The 14,593-nt window shown below is 35.2% G+C and overlaps 1 long non-coding RNA gene across 2 annotated transcripts in view; it reads right to left on the minus strand.

The window, feature by feature from the left end:
- The window catches only part of LOC103093234 (uncharacterized), a 436,070-nt gene that overhangs the window by 30,700 nt on the left and 390,777 nt on the right, over nucleotides 1-14,593 (minus strand). For both annotated transcript variants that reach the window (XR_008914051.1, XR_008914052.1), the window contains one exon: nucleotides 3,645-3,730. This is a non-coding gene — a long non-coding RNA (uncharacterized LOC103093234). The remainder of the gene's footprint in view (nucleotides 1-3,644; nucleotides 3,731-14,593) is intronic.

Consider the following 14,593-nt stretch of genomic DNA (forward strand, 5'->3'; position numbering starts at 1 on the left):
AGATATCCTTGATCCTGTTTAATCAATCAACAAGCACTTATTAAATGCCTGTTTTGTCCCAGGACTTTAGGTACCAATACTCAAAGAGAAAAATGAAATAGTTCCTGACCTAAAGCACCTTATAGTAGTATACAAATGGTTTGGGACAAGTAATAATTTTGATACAGTTTTATTTTGTGACAGCAATATTTGTGTGGGTATGTATTTGATTGACACTAGGCTGACTCAAAATTATTTGTTTGCTAGATTTTGTGTCCTACCCATGTATTTCATTGTTTTAACTGTTGTCTTTAAACACTTGTGGTTTTTAAGAGTGGACATTACTCAAAGGAACATGACAGAAGTTTTATCTTTTATATAACAGGTATTAATAGCTGATAGAGATATGACAGTGGACTTCTGGCCAAGAGAGTTGCCTAAAAGGATAGAGACTGCCTAACTCCCCTATATATACATGGGCAAAAACCTAAAATTCTCACCAGATTGAAGAACAATCAAGAAATCCAATGAGAAACTACATTGACTTCTCGGTAGACCAGAACCATAAGAAAAGGAGCCATCAAATTTGCTCAGGAACAAGAAAACAGAAACCTACTGTGACCAGAGAGGAATAAAACACTTATAGCCTATAGGGTTCTCTGTCAGAAAGTAGCAAGAGTGGAGGGATACAACGAGAAAGTGCATGAGCAACTTCATTATAAGACCCTTGGATGCCCAAGTGAATAGTAAAATCCAATGATGGAGAGGCAGAGATAAAACTCACATTCCAGGGTACTTGATGTCCTGTCCTGAAAGGCCATAAAGGACCTCAGAATAAAGAACTCTGAAACTCAAAGATCTAAGTAATCTATCTTCAAGAAGAGAATGTCAACACAGAAAGTCAGAGGACTAAGAATAAAACCAAGAAAGACCAACCACCACACCCAAGCTTCTACTAAGGAACTAAAGCTGCATAGATGAATAAACAAAAGAAGACACTGGCCAATTTCAAAAAATAAGCTATAGATTATCCCCAAAGAGGAGTAATTTCCTTTTAATTTAAGCAGATTCAAGGGGGAAAATTAATTTCCCACTAGATATCTGTAAATATGTATGAGAAAATGAAGCAAGATATAAAGAAATAAAAGGCCTGGTCAAAAGAATTTAAAGGAGAAAAACATCTTAAAATAAAAAAGTGATGAATGTATAAAGTAGTGAGCCCTCATTCACTACCTGAAGACTAGATAGATGTGTTATATTTCACTCCACCCTAGTGGATCTCTAGTACACTTAGGAGGTTGAGTAATCTCTGGTCCATGTCAATGGCTAAAGCCTTCATTTATTGTGTTCTCTCCCTTTTTAGTAGTCCTAGCACTCCAGTTCTGTTTAACCTCTTAACAAACCTTAGCTTTAGACTTCCTTCATATCCCCCTACAAGACAAAACTTGGGCATAATATTTCCCTTCCCCTTCCTTAGGGGAGGAACATAAGCCGTTCTATTTCAAATAGCTCTCATTGGGGTGGAAAGAATTAGGTTTTCATCTTTGCTTAATTCTCTTATAGTATTAACCCACCAAGGTTGATATCCAAAGCTCTCTGAGCTAACTTCCCTGAACTTGCAAGTTCCCTCCCAAGCACCCTGCCTACTCAGGACTTTCTTTTTCGGTTTCTTTCATTTTCTTTCCTGGAATCATGGGCTCCCGAGGTCCCCAAGATTCAACCTCAGAGTTCAAGGACTCCAGTCTGTTCACTCAAAACTGAAAAGGACTAATGAAATAGATTCCACTGCCATACCTCTTTCTCAGGACCACAAGGTCCAAAGGGAAGAGAAAATAGTTATTTCCCACCCAGCTTACTGCATAGAACTCCAGTGAGTGAATGAGTCCCTCATTCCTGGACACCATCTGATAGATAGTGTCTATGCCTCCAGATAAGGAAATTTAAAAACATAGAGTTCCAACTAAGTAACCAGTGGAAAGAAACTGCTCCCAGCCATGAACTGTCTTCTCTCTGAAACAGGACCCTGATATTGCCCTGTGAGTATTTCTATCTTGGGTGATCTAGGTACACAGTGATATCCTGTTACAATCTTTGGCATGATTTTAGGCAAAATCTTAGACAAGATGCACATTTCTTTATTTTGAAATAGGCAGTATTCTAAAAATATTCCTGCCTTTCAGTTCTTCACTGAACCAAAGACCTATGAACGACAAATGAAAAAAGTCATTGGGCTCTTAATGCTATTATCAGCAACATTCTTATGTCCTATAACTTCAGATCCATCGTCATGTAAGGCATTCTCTGAAAGGTACATGATGTACCATAAAAAGAACAGTAAGGAATTAAGAGCTTAGATTCTGATTCTCTGAAATAATCTCTCTGAATCTTCCTTTATTTATCTGTAAAGCAGAAGCAATGGACCACACTTGCTCTACCTACCTCTCAGAGCTATGGTGGGGAAAATATTTTGTAAGCTATAAAGTAATTTATAAATGTGAAGTTTTAAAAAAATATGTCATGTTCATGTATAACCCAGTGGAATTTTTTATCAGCCCTGGGAGTGGGGGAGGTAAAAGGGAAGGGAAAGAACATAAATCATGTAACCATGGAAAATATTCTAACTAAATAAAATAATTAAAATATGTGTGTATGTATAGTGATAATAAAATTATAGAGTTTAATATTCCAAACAATCTCTACTTATCTCCTAACCTATTTTACATTTTACAGATGAGAAAACTGACCCCAAGAATAAAAATGGCATGCCCAAGTTTACCTTACTAGTAAGAAAGAGAGGTAGAGTCCAAACCCAGGCTTTCTAAATGTAAATCCAAGGTTTTGCCCCTCTATATGGAAGTAAAGAATGAAGGTCGAGTTTATCTGATTTCAAATAATGGACAGTATTCCTTCACAAAGAACAAAAAAGAATGCCTATTCCTAAGCATAAATGAATATATCAATAAATAGAGGCACCCATCCCTTACAAACTCATACATAATCTCTATAAATAACTACACCAACTACTCCTCAGGCTTTTACACTGTACTTTAATCACAGAGAAGGAGGAATAGCACATTCTGACCAGTTAGCAAATGAATCTTTTAAAGAGAATTGCATTTCCTCTGGCCTTGGCATGATTTATTATTCCCAGAATGATTGAACAGAGTTAGCCTTTCTTAGAACCATATTTATGACTGTGATGGGAACTATTCTTTGACAGAATAGTCAGCCAGGGAAGTTGTATAAGATGAGGTGTACAAAAAGGTTCTGCCAACCTCTAAACATCTCCTTTTCCCTCATGTCAAAATCCCTGAATAAAAATGAGTATTAAAAAAGCTTACACATGTATTGTGCTTTGTGAGTACTTTGTCAAACAACTCAGAGATGAAGCTAAATGATATTCCTATTTCTTTTTTGCACAATCCTATAATTTAATATGTTTAGGTTAATGGTGGGGGGGGATGGTAAGTCAGGGAAGTATTCTTTCTGCTGATGCAGATTAGTAACTACTTGGCAATTTATCAGTTTAGAGAGTTACCCAGCTCAGCCATCAAGTCCAAACCATGTATGAAAGGAATCTCTACTGTCTAATATCCAGTGAGTGGTCATCTAGCATCTACTTAAATACCTCCAAATAAGGGAAGATGCAGTCAATGGAAACTGACCTGAAATGTGTATCACATGATGCTCTGGGACTGGAAAGATTCCCTCCCCGAGGCAACATTCTCTGCTGAGTAGAAACTCACCAAAGCTGAAAAGACAAGGAAGCAAATCAAAAGAAGTCCTCTAAAGAGAAAGAGACCAGTAAAATGATTAGATAGCAGAAAATGGAGATTATCTCCTCCAGGACATCTTCCTTCTGCATGTTTCCAACACCAAATTTACAGAGATGGATATATCTACCTATCTGAACCAAATGAATGGGAACAAATGTTCTTGATCGAAGTGCAAAAGGCAGGTGTACTGAAACCAGACTGATCAAGACACAGAGGCAGCTGGGAGGAGCAATAATAGCAACCAAAGTTATAATGATCTGCATGAAAGCCAAAATATCCAAAAAGTGTAATAAGGATCTTTATTAATCTCCATACATCACTAAACTGTAATTTCTTTTTCAGCATTGGGAGGCAGAAAGGCAGTGAAATTCTCTAAGTTCTTTGAGTATACAGACACTACTTATAGCAGAATATGAAATGATTATACTTGAGCATCTAGTTGAAAGAGCTTTGGGCACTGATGGAAGGTGAAGATCATGATCCCTGATATTATCCTTGATATCATATGCTTGATATTATAATGCTTTCTTCTTATTGTAAGAAAATCACTCATTTTTGTAACATTTTGTAATGTGATGTCGGGTAGTTGTCTTCTTTTTATAAGGAGCGAACTCAGAACCCATAAATCCACTTGGACAAGAGATGGAGAACTTGAACCTGGGGAAGTTGTTGGGGAAAGTATAAATGCTGGAGATCCAGCTTTTTAATACAAATTGTCCCCTTCAGTAAAATGAATTTCCCTTTCACCTTCATACTAACATCATTTCACCAAGCATTTGGTCAATTTGCCTTGCAAAAAAAGCAATTGCTCAGAAGGAGCCTGAAAAAAGAGGTAACTTTAAGGAAAGAGTGAGAGCTATTTTCAAAGTGTTTAAATGGTTATCACATGATCAAATGATTAATCATGTTTGTTTAGGCCCTAAATGGCAGAACCAAGAGCAAAGGATAAAAGAATCAGAGACAAATGCAATATCAATGTGAGGAAAATTGAAAGAAAAAATGTTATATTAGGAATGAAGGAAACCAACATCTATTAACCATAACCATTTATGTTCCAGATTCTATGCTATGAATTTTGCAAATATTACCTCATTGAATCTTCACAATAACCCTGGGAAGCAGGTGCTTTTATGATCCCCATTTTACAGTTGAGGAAACTAAAGGAAACAAAGGTTAAATGACCTTCCCCAAGTCATACAGCTAATAAATATTTGACCAGATTTGAGTTCAAATCTTCCTGACCTTAAGGAGAGCACTCTATCCACTGATTCCCTTTGATGCTACTCAGAATAAAAGAGTGAACCTTTCTATGGAGATTACATAGAAAAAGCTACACAAAAATCAAAAGGAATAAGAAGGCATAAATTAGTCATGATAAATCACTGGTATAGGGTTTTGTTTGTTTGTTGTTGTTGTTTTTTCACAGCAACAAGGTCATAAAGTCATTGAAATTCCAAAGTATGGAAGAAAACAGTCTAATTGATTCCAGAACAACCAATATGTTGGGTATATACCATTAGTTCTGACACCATCCCCAACTCTCTAGAAAGTAAAGTTGGATCTTTCACTCTAGAGGTTTTGTTCCTGTCTTTATAGAATTTATATTAAGTAAGTTGAGGCACAAAAGTCTAAGCCATTTTTAGTAAAGAACAAATTTACTAATGAATACCTTTATCTCAGCTCCCTTGGCAAAACTAAGATCCTGAATGAGGACAGCTCTCCTAATAGTTTTGGGAAATACAGAAAATAAGAAGGCTAGCATAATTAATGGAAGGGAATATGGTTGGATGGAAACTGGGAATTAGGGCTAGCAACAACCTCCTTCTGCTCTTCTTTGACTAAGAAATGTTTACTGTTTGAGCCCAGCTGCATCTGAAAAGTCAGAGATAACAAACTAGACTTCTTTGGATGACAAACTGGACATCCTTAAAGGATAGATTGATTGTGTCAAGATACCAGACCAGACAATCTGGAGTACACCAGACTCCTTTATGGGAAACAAATTTCCTAGACACAAGAATAGTGATTAAGAGGAGACCAGGATTTCTAAACTTAATTCATTACAAGACAGCTAATTTCTGAACTACATTTAATGACAAAGAATCATGACCTCGGTGGTTATAGGACAAAACCAATTAATTGTAAATATGATCAATTAAAAATGACATTGAATCAATCTGAATCAATTCTCCCTTTTGATTAAAAAGACATTTATGTGTCATATATCACTCTTCTATAAGCTAATTCTATAAGATTTTTAACAATGTCATTATTAGCAATACATACTATGAGTTTTTCTTATTCAACCTCAGAATAGGCTTTAATAGAGCAACTAATGCAAAATCTAAGAAAGATTATAAGGCAGAGGGAAATAAATGCCCATTTACCAAGGGTGGTTCATATGCCATTTCCCCTTTATCCAAGTGAGCCAGGAGGAGTGATTCCATGAGGGGTCACCTGAAGGAAGTAGTGGCATTTCTTCTAAAACTTGTTGGATCTTATGTAGACATCACAATTTCTACTGATCAGTTTAAGTAAAAACAAGATTGATTAATTATATATAGCACATTAGTACTAAGATATCTAAAATTACAGACTAATATTAGAGGGAAGATTTTCACATTATCAAGGTTACCAAGAAAACTCAGCAGATACGGATACCATGAAACAAAAGGCCAAAGTAGCACAATAATTATAACCAATATTAACTAACATCAAGTTTCCTTGTAGTAACCCAGTCTCAATATACATTTAATCAACATTTCATTTTGGATCCCAGATATTCCATGAAATTATCTGATCCCTGGAAACATCTTCTATTTGACATTCCAGAATAGAACTCATTGTCAGGACATCTCTGAAGAAGGGCTTTGCTTCAATGGATTTTCTTCTTTGGTTCCAAGTCAATTGAAGAGATTTCTAGGTAATTCTGATAAAATCTGCCATTTATCAGACTCAATTTAATTTAATATACCCATTTGAATGTTGCTTTTCTAATAACTAGTTTATGTAATGAAAACCATCTCAAATCTTATGGTTCTAACTCTACTAGTAAAAGAAGCTATAGAAAGATAAACATAAAATTAGTTACTGATCTTCCATTTGAAACTTAATAGAATTACCACTTGCTATTTCCTCAAGTTGGAAATACCTAATGCTGTAGTTTCTGAATTCTTCCTTTCACCCCTGCCAAGTTAAACCCAGTGTGGATGGGACTTTAAACCTCAAAATCTAAGCAACCATTAGGGTATAAGGAGGGCATATTGTGGCTGTTGTGAACTATGGAATTTCTCAAAACATTTTCTCTAACCAATGCCCAATCTCTATTGTGTATGTACATTATAGATAATATATATAACAGATTATTTGACTCTCTACCTTCTTCCTACTCTCAAATGCCAATAATAGGGTAAGTTATTTTAGCATAAGAGTAAATAAATGAAGCCAGAGTTACCAATTTGTAACTTTAAAAGATTTTGTCCAGGGCTTTAGTACAGAACTACTATGAATCCTTGGAAGCCAATTCCTGAAACATAAGGAGATTATTTTTACTAGGAATCATATTCCTATAGCCAAAACAATTGACACACAGAAGAAGCAACATGGATTCAGAAAAATATGATTTACATTTTCTCCTTCACACCTTTTATACAAGAGAGAATCAAGCTTAACAATAATGATTTTTTAAATGGACAAAAACAAATCAATCATACTCCACTAATTTTCAGAGGATTGGTACACAGTACTTTGAAAATACTCATCATTAATCTTTGTAATATCTCTGTTAGATAGAAGACCTACATTATTTTTCTCATTTAAGTATTACAAAGGAAGCAGTAAGTAAAGCACTAAAATTCTTGTTTGATGATGGCACTACACATCTAATTTTACATAATAATTTCAACTTTAACTACCAAAAGAAAAAAGAAAAAATAGATAAATATGAATGATTGACTCACTCTTTTCTCTTTTACAAGGCATATGTCACTGTCATGTCAAAGCTGCCTGTTTATATGAAAGGTCTGGGAATACTTGGAAGTACTTAATACTTAAATCATTGTTGATAAAATAATTAATTGAAATCACAGTAATGACTATGCTATTTAGCAATTGTGCTAAAGAAATTAATAATGAGGTAACATGTCAAATTTTTGAATATGTAGCTAAAGCAATCCCTCATATAAAAATTATATCCTTGAAAACATATATTTATAAAGTAGCATGGGATAGGAATCTAGACTTGTTATTTTGTTATTCTTTCGGAATCTTAGAACTAATGTAAAGGCTAGCTTAGGTACTTTACCCTGAGAGTCTTGGGAATAGTCTCTTCCTCTGACAGAACAGCAAAGGACTTATACTATTTGGTCATGGGTGTTTTGTTATCTGGCAATATTTTATCTTTTGGGAGAAGCACATACAAAGTTTGTTAGACCTTAATAGTTTGAACTATTAGTTTACTGAAAAGATCTTTAGATCATTAATCAATACTCTTTCTTCCTCACATTAAGCCTACTATCATTTGATTCTGTTCTTTTTTGATTATCTGTAAGATTATTAAAAGTTTAAGACAATTCAAACTTTTGGGGAGACTTTTGATATTTACACCCTCTTCCTCTTACTTTATTAAATTCTTCCATTATGGCTATATGCATCAACTAAAGAAACCTTCTTGTATTTAACAGACTATTTATGATTATTTCATCAACCACAGAAGAAGCAATTAATGAACCAAGCATGACATTTTATTATTTTAGTTAATAATTTATAATTTAATAATATTTAATGATATAAGTGTATTTTATTTTTAATTGATAAGGAAAATCCTCACTAATCCAATAATTGTGTAATTTTTTTCAAAAAAAGAAAAATAAACTTTCAATGCATAACTACATATTCCAGCAAAATAAATCTCACATTGTACATGTTCAAAAATGTATCTCCTGATGCATTTTAGGAGTGGCCCTAGGATCAAGTAGAAAATGGGGGGGGCAAAAAAGAAAGGGAAGGGAAAGATTAGGGGAGGAAAATGTCCCCAGAAAGCATATACTTCAGAAAGAAGTCCTATGATCCTGTGAAAGGAAAAGTCACCTAGGTAACTCCAAGAAACAGAGCCTATTATAGTCCTCTGAAGGAGAGGCCCTTTCTGTCCCAGGTTACTCTTGATCAGTCAAACCTTCTCCATAACATTTAAACATGTAAGTACCTCAATAATTAAACTAAGTAAAACACTGAACAACTTAAGGAAATAACTTCCTTTGAGAGATGTCACTTTGACCCAGAAATACCTCTATTAGGCCTGTATCCCAAAGAAATCAAAGAATAAATGACAATGCCTTTTTTCTACAAAATATTATTAGCAGCCTATTTTGTGGTAGCAAAAAAATGGGAAATTGAAGGAATACCACTCAATTGAATAATGGCTGGACAAGTTGTGGTACAAAATTCTGATGTAATACTATTGTGCTATTAGAATGGATGAGAATGATGGTTGCAGAAAAACATGAGAAGACCTATATGAACTGACACAAAGTGAAATGAACAGGACCAGGAGATCATTATACATATAAAGAGCAATTTTGTAATAATGATCACCTGTCAAAAATTTAGCCACTCATTAAAATAATAATGTAAGACAATCTCAAAGGACTCATGATGAAAATTGTGATCTGCCTCCAGAGGGAGAAATAATACATTTTGAATACAACTGAAATATAGAAGTGGAGTCAAGATGGCAGCATAGAGGCAGCAAAAGTTCAGACCTCTGAAAACCCTTCATTACCAATTAAAAACTAAATACTCCTAGGGGACTGAAAATCACACCTAACAAGAAGACAGAGCCAAGGAACCCTCCTGCTAGGCTCAATTCAAAAGGTATGGCCCCCAAAAGCCAGAATTTGAGAACACTCAGGTTTAAGGGGAAGGCAGAAGGAAGGTTCCAGGACCCTCCCCCACCTAGAGCTCTAAGCCTCCAGTGGCAGCAGGAACCACTGGGCAGGGAAAGGCACTGGTCTAAAGGGAGTACCTGGCAGGCAGGGCTGTGCCAGGCTCAGAGGGTCAAACACAGGCATTAGGGAAGGAGCTGGAGAGGGAATGCAGAGCAGGCAGCCTGGTCATAGCGGCAGAGATTCTACATATTGCTCCAGCCTTCCAGGAGGTTTTGGCCTCAGGTCACATCCAGCCCAACCCAGCTGAACTTAATCCCATCAAAAGTCTTCAGAGGTCAGAGAAGCTCAAGCTCCAACACCGCTCTCACACAGACTGCTGGACTTTAATCCAATAAACACCTCCAGAGGACAGGGAAGATCAAGCTCCAACACCCCTCCCCAACAGACTGCACTGAGAGAACTGACAAAGCTCCAAGAGGGTAGACTGACAGAAACCCCCCCCAAAAAAACCAAAAATGACAGGATCAAGAGCACAGACAAATGTAGGGAGCAAAGAAGGGGTAAATATGAGCAAACAATAGAAAAAGAAAAAAGAAATTACAATTTATAGCTGCTTTACAAGCAATGAGCAAAGAGCAAATGAAACAGAGAAGGAGGAGAGAACATCAAGCAATAAAACAGAAATCCCAGCTAATTGGATACAGGCTTTGGAAGAACTCAAAATGCAATTCAAAACACAATTAAGAGAGGCTGAAGACAATTAGGGAAAAAAAAACTTAAAAACTAAGATAAGTCATCTGGAAACAGGAAATAGTGCCTTGAAAGCCAAAATCAACCAGCTTGAAACTGAGGCAAAGGAGATGAAAGATAACGCAAATAAGATAAACATGAGGCAAAGGAGAGGAAAGATAAGGGAAAGAGAATAAAAGATGACTTACAAAGAAAATCAGACCAGAAGGAGGATGACCAAAAAGCCAGGGATGAAATCCAGTCTTTAAGAACCAGAATACAACTAGAATTACATGACCTCACAAGAAAGCAGGACACTATAAAACAAAACCAAAAGAATAAAAAAAAATTGAGGAAAATATGAAGCATCTCATTCACAAAACAGAAGATATAGAAAATCATTCGAGGAGAGACAACTTAAGAATCATTTGTCTACCAGAAGACCATGACAAAAGAAAAAGCTGGGACGTCATAACTCATAAAAATTGTTATTATCACCTGAGCAGCTAGAAGAATCACACTTAGAGGAAACAGCAACAAACTGTATAGGATGAAATAACAAGACATAAATATGTATATAGATATATGTGTGCATAAATACATATACATGTATACACACACACACACACACACACGTATATCTACAATGAGAGCTAAAAAAGGAGGTTAATACTAAATGAAATGGGAAAAGAAACAAAAGGTGGTAAATTTATATTTCACAAAGAAGCTCATGGCAGGAAAGGCAAGAACATCAATACCCTGAAAGGTTAAGAGGTTGGAGATAGGAAATACTCAACTATTACATCAATTGAAATTGACCCAAAGAGGGAAGAATAATAAAATCCATTGGGGTAGAGAAGATAGTTGCTCCCTATAGGGAAGTAGAAGGGTAACAAAGAGACTGGTGGGGAGGAAAGCAGTACAAGGGAGGTAGAGGGTGGGGGTTAGTTTTAAAAAGACTGCAAAGAAAATAAGGGGGGATAAGAAGGGAGAAGGAAGAAAGTGAAGTAAAATAAGGGTGGGAACGAGGAGAACTGATTAAAAACAAACATTGGTATAGAAGGAAATAGTGAAAGAAGAAAAGGCAGAACTAGGACTGGAAATCAAAATGTTGGGAAATATACAACTGGTAATCATAACTCTGAATGTGAATGGAATAAACTCACCCATAAAATGCAAGTGAATAGCAGAGTGGATTAGAATTCAAAATCCTACCATATGCTGTCTACAAGAAACACACATGAGGCAGGTAGAAACTCACAGGGTTAGAATTAAAGGTTGGAGCAAAATCTATTGGGCCCCAACTGAGAAAAAGAAGGCAGGAGTTGTAATCATGATATCTGACAAAGCCAAAGTAAAAATAAATCTAGTTAAAAGAGATAGGGAAGGTAATTACATCCTGATAAAAGGCAGTATAGACAATAAGGAAATATCCATACTCAACATGTATGCACCAAATGGCATAACATCCAGATTTCTAAAGGAGAAACTAGTGGAACTCAAGGATGAAATAGATAGAAAAACTATACTAGTTGGAGACCTGAACCTTCCTCTATCAGAACTAGATAAATCAAACCAAATAATAAATAAGAAAGAGATAAGAGAAGTGAATGAAATCTTAGCAAAATAAGAGTTAGTTGATATGTGGAGAAAAATAAATAGGAGCAAAATGGAATTCACCTTCTTTTCAGTAGCACATGGTACATTCACAAAAACTGAGCATGTATTAGGGCATAAAAACATTGCAAACAAGAGCAAAAGAGCAGAAATAATAAATGCAACCTTCTCAGATCACAATGCAATGAAAATAATAATTAGTAAGGGTACATGGAGAGGTAAATCAAAAATTAATTGGAAATTAAAGAATATAATTCTCTAAAACTAGTTAGTTAAAGAACAAATCATAGAAAGAATTAATAATTTCATGGAAGAAAATGACAATAATGAGACATCTTTTCAAAACCTATGGGATTCAGCCAAACCAGTACTCAGGGGGAAATTTATATCCTTGAGTTTATATATTAACAAACTAGAGATGGCAGAGGTCAATGAATTGGGCATGCAAATTTAAAAAATAGAAAGTGAACAAATTAATAATCCTTAGATGAAGACTAAATTAGAGATCCTAAAAGTCAAAGGAGAAATTAATAAAATTGAAAATCAAAGAACTATTGATTTAATAAATAAGCCTAGAAGTTGGTACTTTGAAAAAACAAATAAAATGGACAAAGTAGTGGTCAATCTAATAAAAAAAAAGGAAATAAAAAAACAAATTGACAGTATCCAAGATGAAAAGGGAGACCTCACCTCTAATGAAGAGAAAATTAAGGCAATCATTAAAAACCATTATGCCCAATTATATGGCAACAATATGGCAATCTAGGTAATATGGATGAATATTTACAAAAATATAAATTGCCTACACTAACAGAGGAAAAAATAAATTACCCAAACAACCCCAAATCAGAAAAATAAATTGAACAAGCCATCAAAGAACTCCCTAAGAAAAAATCACCAACTCCTGATAAATTCACAAATGAATTCTATCAAACATTCAATGAACAACTAATCCCAATATTATACAAACTATTTGACAGAATAAGCAAAAGAGTTCTACCAAATTCATTTTAGGACACAAATATGGTACTGATTCCAAAGCTAGTCAGGTCAAAAACAGAGAAAGAAAACTAAACCAATCTCCTTAATGAATATAGATGCAAAAATATTAATTAGGATACTAGCAAAAAGATGCCAGCATGTCATCACAAGGGTTATTCACTATGACCAGGTAGGATTCATACCACAAATGCAAGTATGGTTCAATATTAGGAAAACCATCCACATAATTGACCACATCAACAAGGGAACCAATAAAAATCACATGATTATCTCAACAGATGTAGAAAAAAGCCTTTGACAAAATACAACACCCATTCCTATTGAAAACACTAGAAAGTATAGGAATAGAAGGGCCTTTCCTAAAAATAATAAACACTATATACCTAAAACCATCATCAAACATCATCTGCAATGGGGATAAACTAGAAGCCTTCCCAATATGATCAGGAGTGAAACAAGGATGCCCATTATCACCTCTATTACTTAATATTAACACAAGCTGTAGTGATTAGAGGAGAAAAATAAATTGAAGCTATTGAAATAGGCAATGAGGAGACCAACCTATCAATATTTGTGGATGGTATGATGTTCTATTCAAAGAATCCTAGAGAATTAACCAAAAAGCTAGTAGAAATAATAAAGAACTTTAGCAAAATTGCAGGATACAAAATAAACCCACATAAGTCATCAACATTTCTATATATTGCCAACACATCTCAGCAGCAAGAATTAGAAAGAGAAATTCCATTTAAAATCACCCAAGACAATTCAAAATACCTAGGAATCTATCTGTGGAGACAAACACAGGAACTATATGAACACAACTACTAAACACTCTCCACACAATTAAAACTACATCTAAACAATGGGGAATAGCTTAATCAAATTTTCTTGAAGTCTGAGTAAATTTTAAGATTCACAGGAAATAATCTTCGAAACAAAAACCTCTGTCAAAGGTCTAATTACTCAAATTTATAAAGAGCTAAACCAGTTGTACCAAAAAATCAAGACATTCCCCAATCAATAAATGGGCAAGGGACATGAATAGGCAATTTTCAGTTAAAGAAATCCAAACTATTAATAAGCACATGAAAAAAGTGTTCTAGATCGTTTATAATCAGAAAGATGCAAATCAAAAGAAATCTGAGGTATCACCTCACACCTAGCAGACTGGCTAACATGACAGCAAAGGAAAGTAATGAATGCTGGAGGGGATGTGGCAAAGTGGGGACATTAATTCATTGCTGGTGGAGTTGTGAACTGATCCAACCATTCTGGAGGGCAATTTGGGACTATGCCCAAAGGGTGATAAAAGACTGTCTGCCATTTGATCCAACCATAGCACTGCAGGGTTTGTACCCCAAAGAGATAATAAGGAAAAAGACTTGAACATTAATATTCATAGGTGAGCTCTTTGTGGTGGCAAAAACCAGGAAAATGAGGGGATGCCCATCAATTGGGGAATGACTGAACAAATTGTGGTATATGTTGGTGATGGATTAGTATTGTGCTCAAAGGAATAATAAAGTGGAGGATTTCCATGAGGACTGGAACAACTTCCAGGAAGTGATTCAGAGCAAAAGGAGCAGAACCAGGAAAACATTG

Source organism: Monodelphis domestica, chromosome 8, assembly GCF_027887165.1.
Source record: "Monodelphis domestica isolate mMonDom1 chromosome 8, mMonDom1.pri, whole genome shotgun sequence".
In the NCBI taxonomy this organism is placed as follows: Eukaryota; Metazoa; Chordata; class Mammalia; order Didelphimorphia; family Didelphidae; genus Monodelphis; species Monodelphis domestica.